Raw genomic sequence first — 20,005 nt, 5'->3', positions numbered from 1 at the left:
TGAGGATTAAGAGGGGTATTTATAACCTCGGGAAGCGTGCCACTCTCTAGGTTTAGGGTAAACCTGGGCTGACCGGGCCTCTAAACAGGATTGGGCCTTGTTGGCCGGTTTTCCCATTTGGCATGGGTGGACACGTGGCGTGTCTCAATTGGTCCGTAGAGGACGTATCTGTGATTGACACGTGGCAGGCTCCTATTGGCCTACGTGAAGGACACGTGGCGGAACCTGGTTGGTCCACTTGTCAGACGGTGATTGGACTCCGGCCGGCCGGGCAGGATTGAATTAATCAGGTAGTTTTTCTATCTCTTTGCATTACTTCTTCTCCTAGTCTTATTCCAACCTGAGAGTTTCACGGATGCTAGACGATATCCTTGGGGACATCGCCTAGTAGTAAGGCGGGATATCCACCTGGATAAAAATCCCCTAATCATTTGCCCCTCACAGGTGGCACGTGACTGGTCACGTGTCACCTGTGACAGGTGTCGCATGGTGACAGGCGACGGCCTGCTACAGGTGTCACCTTGCAAATGGCCGAGAGGTTTTCCCGCCCAAATTTTGAATTTGGAAGCGACCCTTCGCCTTCTCACTTTGCCTATATAAGGAAGTGCTGACTTCGGTCATTTTCACATTTGAGAACTTTGCGAGAGAACATTCGGACCCCTGAACTTGCTCTGACACTTTGGACTTTTGTTGCCTACCGCCTGCTCTGACAAGCCGTTTGCAAAGGATTTCAGAATTTCATCAGTCGTCACTCGTTCAGGTAACCGTCGGTTCTCTTATTCTTAATTTTTTTCTTATTATTATTTTTTGAAATGGCACCATGGAAGCACACGACACGACCTAAGTTAGTGATCAGCCGGTCACCGGGGACGGCTGAATCTAGGACTAGGAGTGCCGCCTGCCCTTTTCTGGACCCATCTTTGCCCTTTATACAAAGTCCGACTGTATCTGTGTCTATGCAGAACGTGATGGCCAGAACAAAAAAGACTGTTAGGATCTCAAACTCGGACGGCTCCTCCCAAAGGGTGCCCATTAGTGAAACATCTGACCAGGCGCCAGATGTAGAAGTGAAACAAGGCGGCTGCCAAGCCGACAGTTCTGAGGGAGGGGTCAAGGTGGTCCCTTCCCATTTCACCGTTGATATGTCTAACTTTTCTCCTGCTCCTTCTAAGGGAGAGGAGGCGGGCCCCTCTGGGAGAGGGGAGGAGTCGTCCTCTTCGGACTCGTCAGAGGACGAGTCCGAGTCCAGCTCTTCTGGCCACGCTTCTCCAGGCTCAGAAGAAAGAAACAGCCGCCTACAAGAGGCGAGGCTTTCTCATGCAGTTGAGAAGGGGGGCAATTGGGCGGAGCCGTCCGCCTCTTACAGAGAGGAAAACACCCCCTACTACTGCACGGTACCCCGGGGCCGGATCGCAGCCATGCAAGACAAAGTGGAGAGCTTTATAGCTAACCACAGAATGGGCCCCGGATTTTTACTGTTCGTGCCGGATCCAGAAGACACTGTCGTGTGGCCGGCTGGTACCAGCTATGATGACGGCTGCTTTGGCTGCTATGTGGCGGCCATCAAAGCTGGACTGCGCTTCCCATTACATCCGGCTGTTCAGCGGATTTTAGATGGGTATGATTTGGGGTTATGGCAGTTAGCCCCCAACTCTTGGGTAAACGTACTCGGCTATGTGGCCGGGTGCGAAATGTACGGGGTGGAGCCAAGCTTTGAGGCTTTCGCCCACATGAACTATCTCAGCCGGACCCCTAAGTCGGGCGGTACCGGCTGGTATCAATTAACAAGCCATAGGGGCTACCTCATGACGAGAGGTAAGGCGAACAAATGGAAGGATTGGCGGAACACCTTCCTTATCATCGAGGGTTCAGACACGGAGCTGAACAAACGCTTTAACAAGTGGAATAGGGATCCGCCTCTTCTCGCAGGCGGCCGCAGCATGCCGCCTGTTCCCCCAAAGGCTAAAAAAGAGATCCTAGACAAAGGACTCTTCAAAGTAGAGACTAGGGTGAACTCTACTTCAGGGGTACGAGAGCAAGTACCCCTAAACTGCGTCCCGAGCTTCAAGTGGCTCTATGACGAGTACTTTTTGGCCGCCTGTGGCCTCAGCAGTCGGTGCTCTAGAGGTAGCCGGCCTGACAAATACTCTGTTTTTTCACGCCTTGTTTACTTGGGATTTTTACTAACTTTGCTGTTTATTTTTTGCAGCTGACGCCATGAGTAAAATAACAGCATCCAAGACTGCGACGGCCATGTTGCGGGCCTCTCTCATGCAACAGTCTTGTACCGACTCCCCCAACAAGGGGGCACCCTTGGTGGGCTTCGAAACTCTTCCTCTTTTAGGAGTTGTCTTATGCATATACTAACTCTTTTTTTTTTTTCAGTCGGGCACTCCAAGAGCTTCTTCCTCGCAACAGCCGGACCCCAAGGCCCGGAGGACGACTGTTGCAAGCTCTCCTGGGTCTTCCAGGAAAACAGTGGCGGCTGAGAAGCAGCCGGCCACTTCTTCTAAAACTCCGGCGGGGCCGCCTAGAAGTATGGACAATTACTTGTAAAAACTTTTACACTTGCTTCCTTCTTGACTAGGTCTAACTTGCTTTTTTACGCTTGATGCAGCCGGCCCTCAGGAGCCTGACTTGGTAGAGGTAGCCAAGTCCATGATCAAAGCAGTTCCTCCATCTGAAAGGGAGGCGGTCAGGGGTGTCGGCACCCTTGACCTTGATGGGATTGCAGGGGTCCTTGCTGAGGTATACTTAGCATTTTTTGAGTATTTGAATTCCAGGACGCCTGTTATCTTTTTGTTTGGAAACTGACGCATGTTTTCTCTTTACTTAGGCCCTGCTCCGAGTGAACGGCCTTCGCAAGCCGCTTGATCGGAGAAACAAAGAGGTAAAGGCTGCAAAAGCTATGGCCGCCTCTGACTGTGATAAGGCAATGTTTCAAATTGCCCAAAATGAAGTTCTGACAATTGATATTCTTTATTATCAGGCGCAGGCTGCCGCCGCTATCCGGGCTCAGTTAGAGGCGGCCCAGAAGAGGAACAGCGAGCTGGAGGCGACCGTCTCCAATCTCAAGGTCGAGCTTAAACCTCTCCGCCAAAAGATGCTCTCATACGAAGCCATGGAGAAATCCTTGGCTAACGTAAAGGAACGCCTGGTGACCCAGGAGAAGAGTCTAACTAAAGAGCTCTCGGAGAAGGCTGAGCAAGAGAAGAGAGAGCTCGTCCGAGAGATGATGGAAGACTCTTCCCAGATCCAGCGCATGACCTGGAGCCGCCTCTTCCCCAGTGCCGACTTTGCCTCGTGGGAAAAAACGTACCGCCAGTGTTCTAAAACATATAATCAAGAGATCCTGGCGGCTGCTGAGGACGAGGCGTTGGAGGAGGCCTTGGATGGGGATGAGCAGCCGATAGTGGCGCTTGTGCCACTTGGGGGCAAGGCATCGAAGAAGGATGCAGCTGAGGCCGAGTCTAACAAGAGATATGCTGACCAGGCGGACGCTGCTAATGTTGAAGACTTGCCCCCTTCTTGAGCTTTTATGTCTTCTTTCACGGCCTGCGTGCCGTTTGCTTGTATTTACCCGGCCAGGGGGCCGGGGTTCTGAATATTTTAATCTTCTTTAATGCAATTTTATTTTGCTTGAAATTTGTCTAAGTGTTGAATATTTGATATTGAATTGTACACTATATCGACTGTTTTGCATGGCCGATTGTAGATAGGTACGGATGGTCCGCCTATGCCCCTTGACGACTGGTTGTCTGTTTCCAAGCTGGGCGATCAGTCGGCCATTTATTCAATCGGTATTGGTCCCGTTTAAAAGACTGGATTACCTTTAGGCAGGCGGTCCTGTTATTAGTAAAATTAACCAAGAAAGGGTTTTCTTACTTAGACTTGTAGGCAGTCTATGACTGGATTACCTTTAGGCAGGCGGTCCTGTCATTTGTAAAAAAAAACACAAGTAAGAAAGGGGCAAATGATTAGGGGATTTTTATCCACCAATCACCGTCTGACAAGTGGACCAACCAGGTTCCGCCACGTGTCCTTCACGTAGCCCTGATTGGATCCATCCAGGTTGGGCTTCTGTCTAAGATTCCAATAGGGTCTCCCTCAATGCTTCTCTTCTCCACTACTTCCCAAAAAACGGTTCGAGGAGTATCACAGGAGGCGGATGATGCTAATTTTAAAAGTGCATCCGCTTGGTTATTCTCTGATCTCGGCACTTGGACCAGATGGAAATCCTCAAGGGAGCCGACTGCTTGACGGACCGCCTGTAAATACTTGATCATGGCCGTATGGGTCGCTTCGTATTCGCCATTGTACTGACTCACTATTAATTGTGAATCGGAACAGGCGTCTATTTTTCTTGCCCCTGCCGCCTTGCACATGCGGATTCCGGCTAGTAAAGCTTCATATTCTGCCTCATTGTTTGAAGCCTGAAAACTGAAGCGTAAAGCATACTCGTACCTGTCGCCCTCTGGCGACTGACATATGACGCCTGCTCCACAACCATTTGAAGTAGATCTTCCATCCACATATACCTTCCAGACTTGGTCTGGAACTTGAGAGTCAGGGGGACGAGTCATCTCAACAATAAAGTCAGCAAAGGCTTGCCCCTTCACTCCTTTTCTAGGCTCGAAGGTAACTTCGAGGCTCTGTATTTCTATGGCCCATTTGATCATTCGGCCTGACGACTCCATGGTGGTCAGTGGCCGCTTGATCGGTTGATCTGTATACACGACGACTGCATGCGCCAAAAAGTAGGGCTTTAATTTTTTAACAGCCATGAAGAGTGCAAGGCCAAACTTCTCCACTAAGGGATACCTCAACTCGGCATTTTTCAGCACATGGCTGACAAAGTAGACCGGGAGCTGACAACCGTCTCTTTCAGCAAGAAGAACAGCGCTTAACGCATGATCAGAGACGGCCAGATACATGTAAAGTACTTCTTTGGGCAAAGGGCTGACTAGCCTCGGCAAGGAATGCAAATGAACTTTCAATTTTTGGAAGGCCACCTCAGCATCCAGCCCCCATTCAAACCTTGCCTTTTTCTTAATTGCCTGGAAAAAGTATAGGCATTTGTCGCCTGATCGACTTAGAAATCTTCCCAAGGCCGCCAGACAACCTGTTAACTTCTGAACCTCTCGGACGGTACGGGGCGACTGCATGTCAATGACCGCCTGCACCTTCTCAGGGTTCGCCTCTATTCCTCTCTGATTAATGAGAAATCCGAGAAATTTCCCAGACTCAACTCCAAAGACACATTTCTTGGGATTGAGCATGACATGGTGCCGCCTGAGTGTGGCGAAAGTTTCTCGGAGGTCCGACAGATGATCTGTCTGAAGTTTAGACTTGACAATCATATCATCAATATATGCCTCGACATTTCTCCCAATCTGATCAAAGAACACAGTGTTTATCATTCGTTGGAAGGTGGCCGGGGCATTCTTAAGACCAAACGGCATGACCGTGTAACAGTATAACCCTTGATCAGTGACGAAGGCCGTCTTCTCCTGATCCTTCTTCCATAAAGGTATTTGATGGAAACCAGAGTAGGCGTCCATAAAACTCATCAAAGCATGGCCGGCTGTTGAGTCGACCAGGTTGTCAATTTTAGGCAGAGGGTAACTGTCTTTTGGGCACGCGTTATTCAAGTCTGTGTAGTCTACACACATTCGCCAGGTACCATTCGGCTTTTTAACAAGCACAACATTTGCAACCCAGTCTGGGAAGTAACATTGCCGAATGAATCCTGCATCAAGTAATTTTTTAACTTCGACGGCTGCCGCCTGACTTCTTTCTTCGCCATGGTTCCGCTTCTTCTGCCTTACCGGCTTCTTTTTTGGATCCACAGCCAGTTTATGTACCGCCAGCTCAGGACTAATGCCTGGCATTTCATGGACTTCGAATGCAAAGATGTCCTTGTATTCTTTCAACAGATTGTGAAAGTCATCACCTAGGACCCCTAGAGCAGTCGTCCCAACTTTGACTGTTCTGTCAGGACGCGAGACATCTAAGATTAGGTCCGTATGCTCACCAGCCGGCTGAGGGCGGAATTCATCCGACCGCTCCTCTGCCAATGATTACTATTTTTTATCTTTTCTTGCGGCCCCCATCTGGGATGCCTTTCTTTTTTTGCCGCCTGCTTCTTGAACAAGCGCATTATCCTTGACATTGTCAATCTTTCCTCCACTGGACCCAGCGGCCATAACAGTGGGCTTGACATCCGAGAGATAGCATTCTCGTGCCATCCTCTGATCTCCCCTTAGGGAGCCGACTGTTCCATTGTCCCTCTCAAACTTGAGCAACATAAGAGATGGGATTATTACAGCCTTGGAATTATTTAGGGTTGGTCGTCCCAGAATCATGTTGTAGGCCGAGAGTTCTTCTACCACCAGGAACCGGACTACCATGTGTCGTCCTTCCCCTTTTTCACCCAGGCGGATGGGTAGATCTACTCGTCCTACAGGGTGGACGACTCCTCCTCCAAACCCTACTAAAGGGTGGGAGGCCGGATGTATACAATCAGTTTTGTACTTCAATTTTGACAGACATTTGCTACTGATAAGATCTGAGGAGCTTCCGGTATCTATGAGGATTCGACCAACTCTTTGATTGGCCACTTTACATTCAATGACGATAGGGTCGTCATGCGGCCCCCTAACCCCTCCTAGATCTTCTTCAGTAATGACAATCTCAGGAAATGAATTTTTGGAGGGTCGTTCTGGGTGAACAGAATTTACATCTAGCCGCCTGATATTGTCTTTGTTGCCCCTAATAGTGGGACCTCCTCCTGCGAAGCCGCCTGCAATAGTGTAGACGACTGCATCATCTGTATCAGAGCTGTCGGCCTGTTGATTCTTTTTGGCCGACTGTTTTTTCGAGGAAGTGCTCCCTGTGGATTTCTTGACAAAAGAGTCAAGATCACCTTGCTCAGCCAGGCGGTCTAGATACCGCATGAGACTGATGCATTCGTTGGTGTGATGACCAACATCTTCATGATAATCACAGAATTTATCTTGGTTCCGGTTGCTTGCAGAACCCTTCATGGGGACCAGCTTCTCAATAGAGATCCGTCCCTTGATTTCGTTTAGGATAGTTTGGCTATCCTTGCTAAACGCATACTTTGGGGAGTATGGTTTGAATTCTTTTTTCTTCTTCTGGGCCGGCTGTTTAGAGGAATCAGCCGCCCAGACCTCTTTTCTCTTCTTTTCCTTGTTTGACGACTGTATCTGTCGTCCTTCTTTTTTGTCGAACTTTTTCCCGTCCGACTGTTTCACTGCACTACAAAGATCAGTTGCCTGTATATAGGTTTCTGCTTCAATCAAGGCCTCCTGAAGAGTCGCCACCCTCTTTCGAACCAGATCAAATTTGAAGGTCGACCCGTCTTTGAGACCCCTGAAAAAGTCAGTATAAGCTACCTCATCCGGTAACCCTTGAATCTGTATTCTCATCAGGTTAAACCGCCTGATGTAGGATCGAAACCCCTCCTTCTCACCCTGCTGAATTGTTCCCAAATCAAGGGTCGTCTTCTTCGCAGGAATGTTCATGGCGAAGTTGGAGGTGAACAAGTAAGCAAGCGTCCTGAAGTTGTTTACACAACCAGTCGGCAGGTTGCCGAACCATTGCTGTGCAATTCCTTTGAGAGTCGCTGGAAAACACTTGCACCAAGTGGGATCATCCAACCCTTGAAGGTACATTAGGTTGGAGAATGCCATCAGATGATCTTCTGGGTTAGTAGTGCCATCATAGGCGCCTACTAACACATTTTTCACTTTGGCCGGCTGAGCGGCTTCAGTGATTTCCTTGGAGAAGGCCGACGGCTGTTCACCAAGTCTAAGCAACCGTAGCTGCCAGTCCAAAGGTTGGACATTTTTAGCTGCGTGTCCACCAAACGGAGGTGGCTGCATAAAATACTGTTGCTGTGGTACAAACGGTAAGTTTGGTACCGCCTGGTCGCTATGAAAGCCTGACTGACGGGAGGTGCCGCCTGACTGACTCTCATGATACCGACTGACTCTCATGATACGACTGGGTATTCCCCACAGACGGCGCCAAAATGTTTCGGGGTTTTCTGGTGTCCTGCGGGAGAGTTACAACACCGAGACTGGAACCGGACGCCTGTACCTGCAAAACAACGAAGACTCCTTGTGGTAGGAGCTCCGCCTCCAACGGTCAAGTTAGTACCTGATTAAGGAGTAATAAATGCGGAAATTAAAGTGATTTAGTCTCTCTAGGTGAGAGTGTTTAATGTGTAATCCGTGTGTTGTTTTCGAGTCCCCCCTCTCTTAATGAGGATTAAGAGGGGTATTTATAACCTCGGGAAGCGTGCCACTCTCTAGGTTTAGGGTAAACCTAGGGCTGACCGGGCCTCTAAACAGGATTGGGCCTTGTTGGCCGGTTTTCCCATTTGGCATGGGTGGACACGTGGCGTGTCTCAATTGGTCCGTAGAGGACGTATATGTGATTGACACGTGGCAGGCTCCTATTGGCCTACGTGAAGGACACGTGGCGGAACCTGGTTGGTCCACTTGTCAGACGGTGATTGGTGGATAAAAATCCCCTAATCATTTGTTTTAGATCTGTCCTACGGCCCTACGTGTGTGTTAGCCAGCAGCTGTGTTTCATTCATATGTTGAATGTGCTACCGCCCTTGCCCGAACACAGATGCTCTCAAACTTCAAGTTCATTGTCAGTATCATGGTCCGACTGGATTTGAGGGTCGTCTAGGGGACGCCTCTCTTCAAAAGTCGGTACAAACGTGGATGCCATCTCAGAAGTACTCTCCCCACAGACGGTGCCAAAATGTTTCGGGGTTTTCTGGTGTCCTGCGGGAGAGTTACAACACCGAGACTGGAACCGGACGCCTGTACCTGCAAAACAACGAAGACTCCTTGTGGTAGGAGCTCCGCCTCCAACGGTCAAGTTAGTACCTGATTAAGGAGTAATAAATGCGGAAATTAAAGTGATTTAGTCTATCTAGGTGAGAGTGTTTAATGTGTAATCCGTGTGTTGTTTTCGAGTCCCCCCTCTCTTAATGAGGATTAAGAGGGGTATTTATAACCTCGGGAAGCGTGCCACTCTCTAGGTTTAGGGTAAACCTAGGGCTGACTGGGCCTCTAAACAGGATTGGGCCTTGTTGGCCGGTTTTCCCATTTGGCATGGGTGGACACGTGGCGTGTCTCAATTGGTCCGTAGAGGACGTATATGTGATTGACACGTGGCAGGCTCCTATTGGCCTACGTGAAGGACACGTGGCGGAACCTGGTTGGTCCACTTGTCAGACGGTGATTGGTGGATAAAAATCCCCTAATCAATAAGGAGGATGAATTTTAATTTGATGGGAGATATAGTTAAACCATGAAAGACAAAATATATCAAGACTTGAATCAGTTTTTTTTTTTTTTTTTTTTTTTTTTAAAAAAAAAAAAATCAGCAATGATTAGAACGAGCAAATTCAAGTTTATCACTATGATAAACAAGTCAAGGGGCTTTATGGTACTTTCATCTGAAAAGTTATGGGCATTAGTGACGTTTTCACTGAACCTGGGTTGTTGCTTGTGTATTTGAAACAGGTCGACCTGGACGTTGAAACGGGACGATGTTTGAAGGCGTTAACTCCTAAGAATGAACATTTTCTTTCTCCTCCTTTAATTTTACCCATAGCTGCCATAAGTAGTTCCTTTCAAATGCCATAGTAGCACAATTGTTCTCCCATAGCACCAACCAGACAACCATGGAAGATGGGCAACTAGTCTACCATAGCAGCACATTTATTCTTTGTTTATTTGGTATAAGCTTTGGCAGAATCTAAGAATGGTAAGGTCATTTATAGTATCAATTTTATTTTCACGAATGAATGAAGTCGTTCTTTCATCTTCCTCAGCTTTAATGGAGAAAGAAACATACTCTCAAGCATCTTTAATGGGGGATGACGATAAACAGTGGAAACTTATTACATAAATGCTATTTGATAAACAAAACAAATTTATCAATGTGAGAAACCTGTGCTCCCTCGATTGGAACTAAGGCATTAAGCTTTAGTGAGGTGCTAAGCACTTGGAACATAAAGAATTACTAAGGACTTGAAGTTAGAACTAAATACCAAAAAAGGACCTAGAACTAAGCTCTGTTTAAGGACTAAAAAAAAATGACTCCCAGGAGATTCAAACCCCACTTCTCTAGGTGGGTAATACTCATAGCTGTGACTTGCCTCTATACCACTACGCTACAACAAAACTTATGATTTTTTATTTATTTATTTATTTATTTTTTTATGCAGCCGACGTTATATATTGTAAATTGGATTTGGGGGGTCCTTCTAATTTGGGGGCCTTGTGCGGTGGTGCTGGTTGCACAGCCTCATCACCGGCCGTGTATATATGCCAAATCTTGTAGTAAAACTAAATGAAAGTGCTAGTAAAAGCATATTGTAGTATGTTGTCCAGGGACACTAGTGCTATTCCATGGTTGTGTTGTTGTTTTGAGAGCCACATGAGCGAGTGATGAGAATCGATCACAATATCACCTTATCATCTTGAACCGAGAGGGGAACTCTAATCACCCAAGCTATCCCCCCACTCTCAGATCAATGAAAATTTTAACATAATAAAACAAACATTGAGAAGACTCATGTACCTAAAAAAACAAACATTGAGAAGACTCATGTACCTCAAAAAACAAACATTGAGAAGACTCATGTACCTCATGCTACAATTTCACATACGTAATCAATTTTGTGTTTTCATTTTAAAACATACTTATTTTCCAATTTAACTAATAAAACCCACTAAAATTGTCCAAAATTAAGAAAATTAGGAGGATGATTTTGTATTCATATTGGTATCTATTTGGAGGTTTTTAGTGGGATTGGAATTTGAACCCAAGAATGGGCTCTTGACAATTAGCCCATAGTAAAAAAAATTGAAAGCTCACAACTTTCACTACTTTTGCTGCTTCTTGTGAGCTTTTCCAGCAAACAATTTGAAATGTGCAACAAAAAATGGCGGCAAACTACGAGGTTAGCTCCTACTTAATCACCTTCAACCTTTTCTCTCTCTTCTTCTTTACACAGAGTATCACTGATTCTCTCTCTAATAGTCTTTAAATTGCAGCGTTTGTAACGTTTCGGCAATCTCTATCCACAAATGATAGCAAAATTAGCCCAATTTGGGAAATTAGGGTTTCTGGAATCCCCAGAAACCTCTTTCTTCCTCCACCTCTTTGTGTAGAGGTTAGTCAGTGTTTATTATTATTTTTTTTTACTTTCTTATTTATTTGAATATCCAATTTTTGGTTGATAATTTTGTTGGGTTTTGATGATTAAGGTATTTTCTATGCTCAAGAGTCAAGATAAATATTTCACTGTAATTTTTATATTAAATTAGAATAAGAATGGATTATTTTATGGAAAATGGTCTTATTGGTTTAGCTAGAAATTAGCATTATGTAACAACCCTATATTATCAGGCTTGTTAAACGAGCCGGGTCAAGTTTGATTTTTTTAATCAATGACATAACATGCATAACAATTGCATTATTTAATAACTCAAAGTAATGAAGTATAATTTTTGGGAGTCCTGAATCTAGTTGGATCCCTGGATTTTGCATGTTTTGCATTGATTTGGAAAAATTGGAGAATCCCAGGAAATGGAGGTCTTGAACCATCCACATTGAAAGAAACCCTTAATCTTTTTTCCAATGAAGGCTTTCTTTCTATGGTTTAGTTCTGAATCTGCATTTGGTATTCTCCCACCCTTTTTTTTTGACTAATATTTCTGTCACCCAATATCAAAAAAATAAAAATAAAAATATAAAAAAAAAATTAAATAAAAAAATTCAATGTTGAAGTTATACTAGGTTGTTTCATTTCTCTTTTCATTATTTGATTATGTAGCGTACGAAATCATGTTATAAATTGCCAGATTTGATGTGGGGTTTCAGTTTTTTGTATGGGAATTGCAGTTTGTTCAATTTGTACTCAGATTTGTTGAATGGGGTTATGTTTAGAATTTGTTATGTATTTGGATGTATCAAATATGTTTAGAAACACCAGATTTGATGTGGGTTTTCCATTATTCCTGGTTTTTACAAGTTCTGCTAAGTGGAAGCTAGAATGGTTCAAGTGTATATCATAATACTACCTCCATTACATATTATGTGCAACTTTAGGGTATTATTTGTGAGATATAAAAAATTCAAAAGTTGCACATATGTAACTGAGGTAGTAATTGGTAATTATTGCCCTAATTCTTGGTGGGTCACTTAAATAATGTGCATCTGCTGTAAATATGGGCAAACACTGAAGTTGTTGGGTAGTAATGGATATTGCAGTAGTGTGGCAATCCTCAATTTGTACCAACATACATACATTTGCCCGCTGGGTAAGAATTGTAGCTCTTGTGATGTGTTTGATTGAAAGTCTTGATCACTAATCTTGATTTTGTGATAGACATGGTTGCATACATTTTAGTTTTGAGTTACATGATATCCGTTGTTGTTGTTGCTTTGATGAAAAGATTTTGTTAAAGGTGTATAGATTTGTTGTCCATGGGACGGCGGGCTGCAATGTCGCACACTCGTGTAGTAATGGACAAACATTGAAATGTTGGTTTTTATGTGGGCTTCCTGTGTAGTATACTCAGGATGCCTTTATGGACCTAAGAACATATGAAAGTATGACTAGAACTTTATTCTCATGGCATGTTTTTTATTGGTGTTAAAAACATTTAACTAATAGTTGGTGATGTTTCTGCAATTATAGTTGTTTGTTTTTGTAATTGAGTTCAGTGAAGTAAAGAGTTGGTGCATAAGGTTCTTGCATTAGAGTTTGAGACATTAAAGGAAATGTGGAGCTTATAATGTGCTATTTCAGCATTAGGTTCTTGGTGATGTGATTGCAATGACTGTACTTTGTTTATTTTGCTTGGATGACTAATGAATCAGCTATCATGAAAATTCTAAATTGATTCTTTTATCCTTTGGGGGTGGGGGGAATGTGTTTGTGTGGTTATGGGACATATAATGTGATTTTTTTACAAATAGATCCCCTGTACTATGTAAAGTATGTACTAACCATTAGGAAGAGGAAGTTTGATAATTCATGACTACAACATGTTCTTTTAGGTGGTTGATATAGATTGATTGCTTGCTAACTTATCAGCATAAATTGGATTGATTTATGGCTCCCTTTTATGGTAGGGATAAGTGGTTGTTTATTGAGCTTCCAAGCTTTGTATCTTTTGATGGTAGTGTAATGCCTATTACAACAAAGCATAGAGTAATGCGTGGGTTTTGATCAGGATCCTTAAGTAGAAACCTCATCCGTGGCCTATTTACATGCTAGCTAAAAGTGAATTTGCGAATTAAATTATGCACATATAGTTCTTATTTTGGGTCATTTTATTGGATTATATGATTTTATGTGTACGCATTTGACTTGTACGACTTTTAGCTTTTAACAGATTCATCTAATAGTTTACAAGGGAGGAGAATTATCATTCGTGGTGTGAGGTCACAATGAATTGATGACTAGTTGATGACAGAAACTCGTTATTGTTTTTGAACTAGATTAATGGTTTGTCCTCTTAACCTGGTCACTAGGATGGTAGTTGTTTCTTTGTTCGAGTAACTAGCTATATAGTTTTATGTTATGTTTAATAGGGCTAGTGCATTATTTGGAGAGATCATATGGAGCATGCATACATACATGTATATTCCCTGAAAACATATGTGATGGATGGACAATCTTCTTGGAGCAAGAGCGATATTGACAGCTTTTGTTTCGGACTGGGTTAATTATAATCGTGAACTCAAGTTTGATATAATTATGTGCCATTATATATAATATAAGCAGTAGTTAATTGCACCTTAGAATGGATTTGAAAGTTTGTATAAGGTTATTTTAGTCCTAATTCTTGGTGGATCACTTAAAAAATGTGTTTTTGCTGTAAATATGGACGAACACCAAAGTTGTTGGGTAGTAATGGGTATTGCACTAGTGTGGCAATCCTCAATAATGACCAACATATACACATTCGCTGATTGGGTGAGATTTGAAGCTCTTATGGATTCTTCGATTTAAAGTTTTGAACAAAAATCTTAACTGGCTAATTTTTAGTTGCATGATATCCATTGTTGTTGCCAAGTTGTGTAGAATGTAGATTTGTTGTCCATGGTACGGCGAAGTGCAATGTCGCACACTCGTGTAATAATGGACAAATATTGACATGTCGGATTTTGTGAGGACTTCTTGTGTGGTACACAAGATGCCCTTGATGGGTGTTAGAACAGTCGCACATTCCACACTCATTCAAACACATTTATAAGCAAACATCTCACAAACCAAGCACAATGATAAGTAAGAGTTTGGTCCACAAGGAACGGGATATAATCGCTAAAGATCTTAATACGCAAGCTAGTTCGAAGACTTGTGTTGATTGGGGGTTCGTCAAGTAGACAAACAAACTATTGTTCTAAATCAAGTGATTAAAAGCACTAGGGCATGGGATCCACTCAACCATGACAATTAAGCATATTGGGGGTAAAAGAGACAAGAGATAGCAAGGACTATATGTAAGACCAACCTCATGCAATTTAGAAAACAACTCACACTCCTAAACTTAGATCCCTCATTAGTTTAGCAATAGGAGATACATAATCAAATTGCAATAAGTAATGACATAATTAATCTACATTTCTATGTCAAACTAAGCATAACATGCCATCAAGCTCCAAATTCAAGGGTAGCTAATCCTATCATGAAGAACTAACAAGCAATCTCATACAATCAATTTAATCACAAACCAAACATCAATACTTCTCCCAAGTTTACTTAATTAACCATTAGGTTGAGCTTCACCCAACCCCTAGCAAGGGGGACTACTCACAATTCATTGTGAGTAACATGCAAAGTTCCAAGTTGGTGTTCTAAGTAATTCTAAAATTGGGGAAAAATGATTCACTATGGATAAAACTAACAAGCAACAACAATTTATCAAGACTAAGAGAGATTCAAGTGACTTGCAATAACAAAATAAAATCAGAAAATAAGTAGTGACAAGTGAAAGAAGTTACTATTGAAGCTTCAAATGTTGAATAAATGCTGAAAATCTGAGAATGAACCTTGAAGTTTTCTTCTACAATGATTAGATTTGAGAGTTTCCAAACTAAATCATCAACTAATTAAATGATCTAAGGTGCTAACTAAGAGGAAGTTTTCTGAAAAATATTCTACTGCTTTCTCTCTAAATTAAAGCTAATAAAAACCGAAAAATTAAGCTAATTTCCTCTCTCCAAAAACGTTCTAAAAAGGAACTTAAATAGTCCGTATAAAGTCGGCTGAGATCGGGAAAAGGTCCAACCGAACTCTGGGTAGATTCGGTCGGACATCTGGGTAGGTTCGGTCGAACTCTGGGTAGGTTCGTCCGAACCTCCCTGCTCCTTGTTTGGTCGAATTTTTGAGGTTCGACCCCTCCTGCAAAATCGCTGAAAACTGGTTTGAAACTGCCTCCTTTGCACCTTGGAAGTTTGGTCAAACTTTTGAAAAGTTTGACCACACCTTGGTTCGACCGAACCTTTCAGAGGTTCGGCCACACCTCCTCTTGCACTTCCTCTTCTTGCTTCCTCTCCTTCCCTTTTGCTCCTCTTGCCTTTGTCCATGCCTCCAAGCTTGGCCAAGGGGCCTCCCACCGTGCTTAGGGCAGCCATGGAACCTACAAAAGATATCAAAAATCACGAGAGCAAGGGGATGATAAAATAATGCATAAAAATTATCATAACAAGCGCAAATAAACATACTTTTCATCAACACATAAAGAAGCCATAAGAGGAGAAATGAGGTAGAAAAACCTAAGAAAATAGGAGGAAAGAGACCTAAACACTACCCCTAAGAGTGACATAAATGTCACTCATTAGCCCTCAAAGGAACCTACAAACATGAACGAGGGATGATTCGAAACTGCTATTATATTTTCATGTCAATCTTTTTATTCATGCTAATTTAAAGCCTTTAATTAATTACTTGGTGATGAATCTGCAGTTGCCATAGTTTGTATATCTTAGTAATTGAGTTAATTGATGCAAAGGGGTGGTGCATAAGGTCCTTGTATTGAAGTTTGAGAGACATCGAACGAAATGTGGGAGCTTATAATGTGTTATTATCGCAATAGGTTCTTGGTGTTGTAATTGGACGATTGTATAGTTTTTGCTTGTTTCTCTTGGTGATCTTTGAATCACATATCAGAATAAATCTTAATCAATTAGTTTGTCCATGGGGGGTTCTATCATTCCCATGTGGTTATAGGATGTAGAATGTGTTCTTCCTACAAGTAACACCCATTTACTATATAGAAATAGCTTATTCATGACTACATGCCCTTAAGTTTGATACATCAACAAAAGTTGGATTTATGACTTACTCCATATTGGGTGGAGTTGGCTTTTTTAACTGAGCATCCAGTTAATCTCATCTCATGGTAGTGTACTTGTGCTCTTGCCACATATTGGCATAACGTAATGCCTGGGTATTAGAGTGGGCTCCTTGAGTAGAAAGCTCGTGCAAGGCCTACATACACACTACCTATGAATATTATACGAACTAGATAATAATGGCAATTTTGTAAGTGACTTTGTGCACACGTAGCGCTTATTTTGGTTCATTTCATTGGATTATATATTATTTTACATGTATGCATTATTGACTTGCATAACTGTAAGGTTTTAATAGAATTCATGTAGTAGCTCACAGGGTAGAACTATATACCAATATACCATTCATGGTGTGTGCCTGTGTGGTCACGATGAATTGGTAATAGTTGGTGATAGATCTCATTATTGATTTAGAACTAGGTTAATGGTTTATTCCTGTTATCCTGAACACAAGGGTGCTATTGTTTCTTTGTTTGAGTATCTGTTAATTGGAGTAACTGGCCAAAAAAGTTTTATGTGGATGTTTAAGTGGGCTAAGCATTATTTGGAGAGCCCATATGTTTACTATCTGTGATGATTAATTTACAAATTTAAACAATCTTCTTGGAACAAGGGTATCATTGTCAGTTTCTATCTCAGATGGGTTTATTATAAATGTGAACTCGAGTGTGACATACATCTATAACATCATATTCTAAATAAGAATTAGCGAACTGCAGCCTAGAATGGATTTGAAGGTTAGAAATAAAGTTAATGTTGTCCTAATTCTTGGTGGATCACTTAAATAATGTGCTTTTGCTGTAAACATGGATGAACACCAATGATGTTGGATAATAATGGGTATTGCACTAGTGTGGCAATCCTCAATAATAACCAACATACACATACCTGCTTGTTGGGAGGATTTAATGCTCTTATGGTTGATGTAACTGATTTGTTTTAACAATAGTCTTGATATTGTGATGGGAAAGGTTGCATAGATCTGCATGAAATGTCTCGCAATTGTTTTTTCTTTGATGGGAAGGTTATATTAGAGATGTGTATTTCTGTTGTTTATGTACAGCGGGTTGCAATGTCATACTTTCCTTAAGAAATTGGATAAATATTGAATTGTTTGGTTTTTGTGTAGTATGTTAACAAGATGCCCATGTAGAATATACAAACATGGATATATAGAAAAAGGATAACTAGAAACTTCTATATTGTCGAATTATTCAGTGGTACAAAAAGCATTAGATATTTTATTTGGTGATTTCTGCAATGATTTGTGTGAGTGCAAAGAAATAGGTTGTTTGTTTGTTTATATTTTTAATTGAATCATATGACAAAGGAGTGGTGCTGGTGCATAAAGTTAATGATGGTGCTTACTCTGTTTTTGTTTTAGATACTATATAGTTTAGCATGTGCATGTCGTTGACTTGCTTGGTATTTAAATTGTAGCAACATTCATAAACAAGATTACGAGAACTGTTATTTTTGGTTTATATTCACTATGTATCGATGACTAGTTGGTGCACATGATATCATTATTTTGTTGAATTAAATCACTTATCTTTTTTCCCTTTCCCAAGGGTGATAGCTGTCTCTTTGTTGAGTACCTGTTTACACAGAGTAATATGTGGGTTTTTAAAGTGGGCTACTGGCGTTGTTTTGAGGGATATATGGGGCCTACGTACATGTAGGCCACTCCCTTTTTCCCTGAAAGACTGTCTACTTTATAAGCTGTGATAAAAGTTTACGAAATGGACAATCTCTCTGGAGCAAATTTATGGTATCGATTTCAGACTGAGTTTAAGTTAAAAATCTGAACTTGAGTATGGGCATTTGGCATAGTTTAGAGCACCAAAGGCTTGCATGTTTTCACACTAAAAATGGAAAGTAGCTAATAGTAGACTGTGTTTAACTTTTCATTCAGAGTATATATATCTACTTCTTGTATAGAGACTATTCCCTGCATATTGTTTAAGCTACATTCTAATTTGTTCATGGGACATTTTCGCAGGATCCAGGAAATAGAGATGCTGGCCATAGCCTTGAGAGCTGTAAAAAAGTATTCATCTCCAATCTCTCCCATGGGCAGTCAGTGATTGTGCAGTCATAATGTTAAGAGATGGTTGATATTATATGCTGTAGTGCATGCTATCTGAGACATTACGAGTTGTTACACTTGCCAGGTATTTTAAGCAACTACAATTGTCTAAAGGCCTTGTGTTGTAATCCAAGACTTTGAATGTCTGAATGGGTGGGTACTTTTATCTTGAAACAAACTGACACTGTTGTCCATCTCACGGCTGGGTACTGAGTACATGCTTCTGCCAATAAAATGGACTGTCAATAACTTGTGGGTATTGAGATGGGCATTTTTTGAGTTTAGGATGCCCTTGTATTGCCTACATACAGTCGCAATTTGTAGACCCCCCTCCGTCAACCTAAATATGGTCATGAAATTGTAGACAGTGTCTCCTCAATTGCTAAGAGTCCTCGTCATCAGCAGCACTATTGAATTTATACAAGTTCTAGCCATTTTTTGAGTTTAGGATGCCCTTGTATTGCCTACATACAGTCGCAATTTGTAGACCCCCCTCCGTCAACCTAAATATGGTCATGAAATTGTAGACAGTGTCTCCTCAATTGCTAAGAGTCCTCGTCATCAGCAGCACTATTGAATTTATACAAGTTCTAGCCATTTTTTGTGTGGGGGATTCTAGTTCCAAGGCCAGTAGTTTAAATATGATAAGCAGCATATGTTTTTCTTGTTGGAGTAATCACATTTACAGTGCGTAAACATGACTAATTGTATTGTAGTATGTTTTGGAGCTATCTTTCCTTGTGATTTTTACTTGCCTACCTTAAAGATGAAGAAACATCTTTGATAGCTGTTAAGAAGAACTAAAATGGGTGGACTTTACGCTGTCATTTATAGGCTTCATGATGAATGGCATTGCACTCTTCAACCCTTTCTCAATGAAAAGTCAAATATTTTTGTTGCAATTTTCATAAAAACCATGGGTGGCTTTACTACAGCAATGATATGTATATAGCTCTTTTTATTTTTCTTACAAGTCTGATAATTGGGCATTTGAAACTCTTATTGGCTTAGCAAGTTTAGTTAAACTGCCTTATCTAGCAGCTAAATTTCTGCACCTTGCCTGCTTGCTGCTGCAATGTATCGAGGATCTAACACTTCATTTGTGGCATACTAATTCGCTTCAATTCTGTATCCAGAATCAATATATCGGGTTGCCCTTTTTCCTAGAGATAAGCTGATGAGTTTTGTACATCTTTCTATATCTGTCTTATTGTGAAAGGAATAAATAAAAATAGCATCTTTCATAAATTATATGTCTGAATTTGTTGCCCTTCTGCTTTATTATCTTCAACAAGTACGACAACGACTTTACTGTTTCGTCTTGAGTGTACAGTTCAGTCTCCTTTGTCATTTTGTTTTGCTTGCTGATTTGCTGAATCATTAGATTTTTTCTGGTCACAAATTTAATTTTTGAACTTTGTAGATGGGGTTCTTAGCTCTCTGTGCCACCTGATAAGTTGGAATAAAGCAATCAAGAAACAAATGCAGGAG

At 41.8% G+C, this 20,005-nt stretch overlaps 1 long non-coding RNA gene across 1 annotated transcript; it reads left to right on the top strand.

Moving 5' to 3' along the window:
• Window positions 1-10,859: 10,859 nt before the first annotated feature.
• Window positions 10,860-19,900, top strand: LOC110712266. Its single transcript, XR_002509526.1, has 3 exons — window positions 10,860-11,017; window positions 11,112-11,230; window positions 18,428-19,900. It is a non-coding gene; the product is annotated as an uncharacterized LOC110712266 (long non-coding RNA).
• The last annotated feature ends 105 nt before the right edge of the window (window positions 19,901-20,005 follow it).

The sequence above is a fragment of the Chenopodium quinoa genome, unplaced genomic scaffold (assembly GCF_001683475.1).
Source record: "Chenopodium quinoa cultivar QQ74 unplaced genomic scaffold, ASM168347v1, whole genome shotgun sequence".
NCBI classification, from domain to species: Eukaryota; Viridiplantae; Streptophyta; class Magnoliopsida; order Caryophyllales; family Amaranthaceae; genus Chenopodium; species Chenopodium quinoa.
Note: the sequence above shows the minus strand (reverse complement) of the source record. Positions and strands in the feature narration are given on the sequence as shown.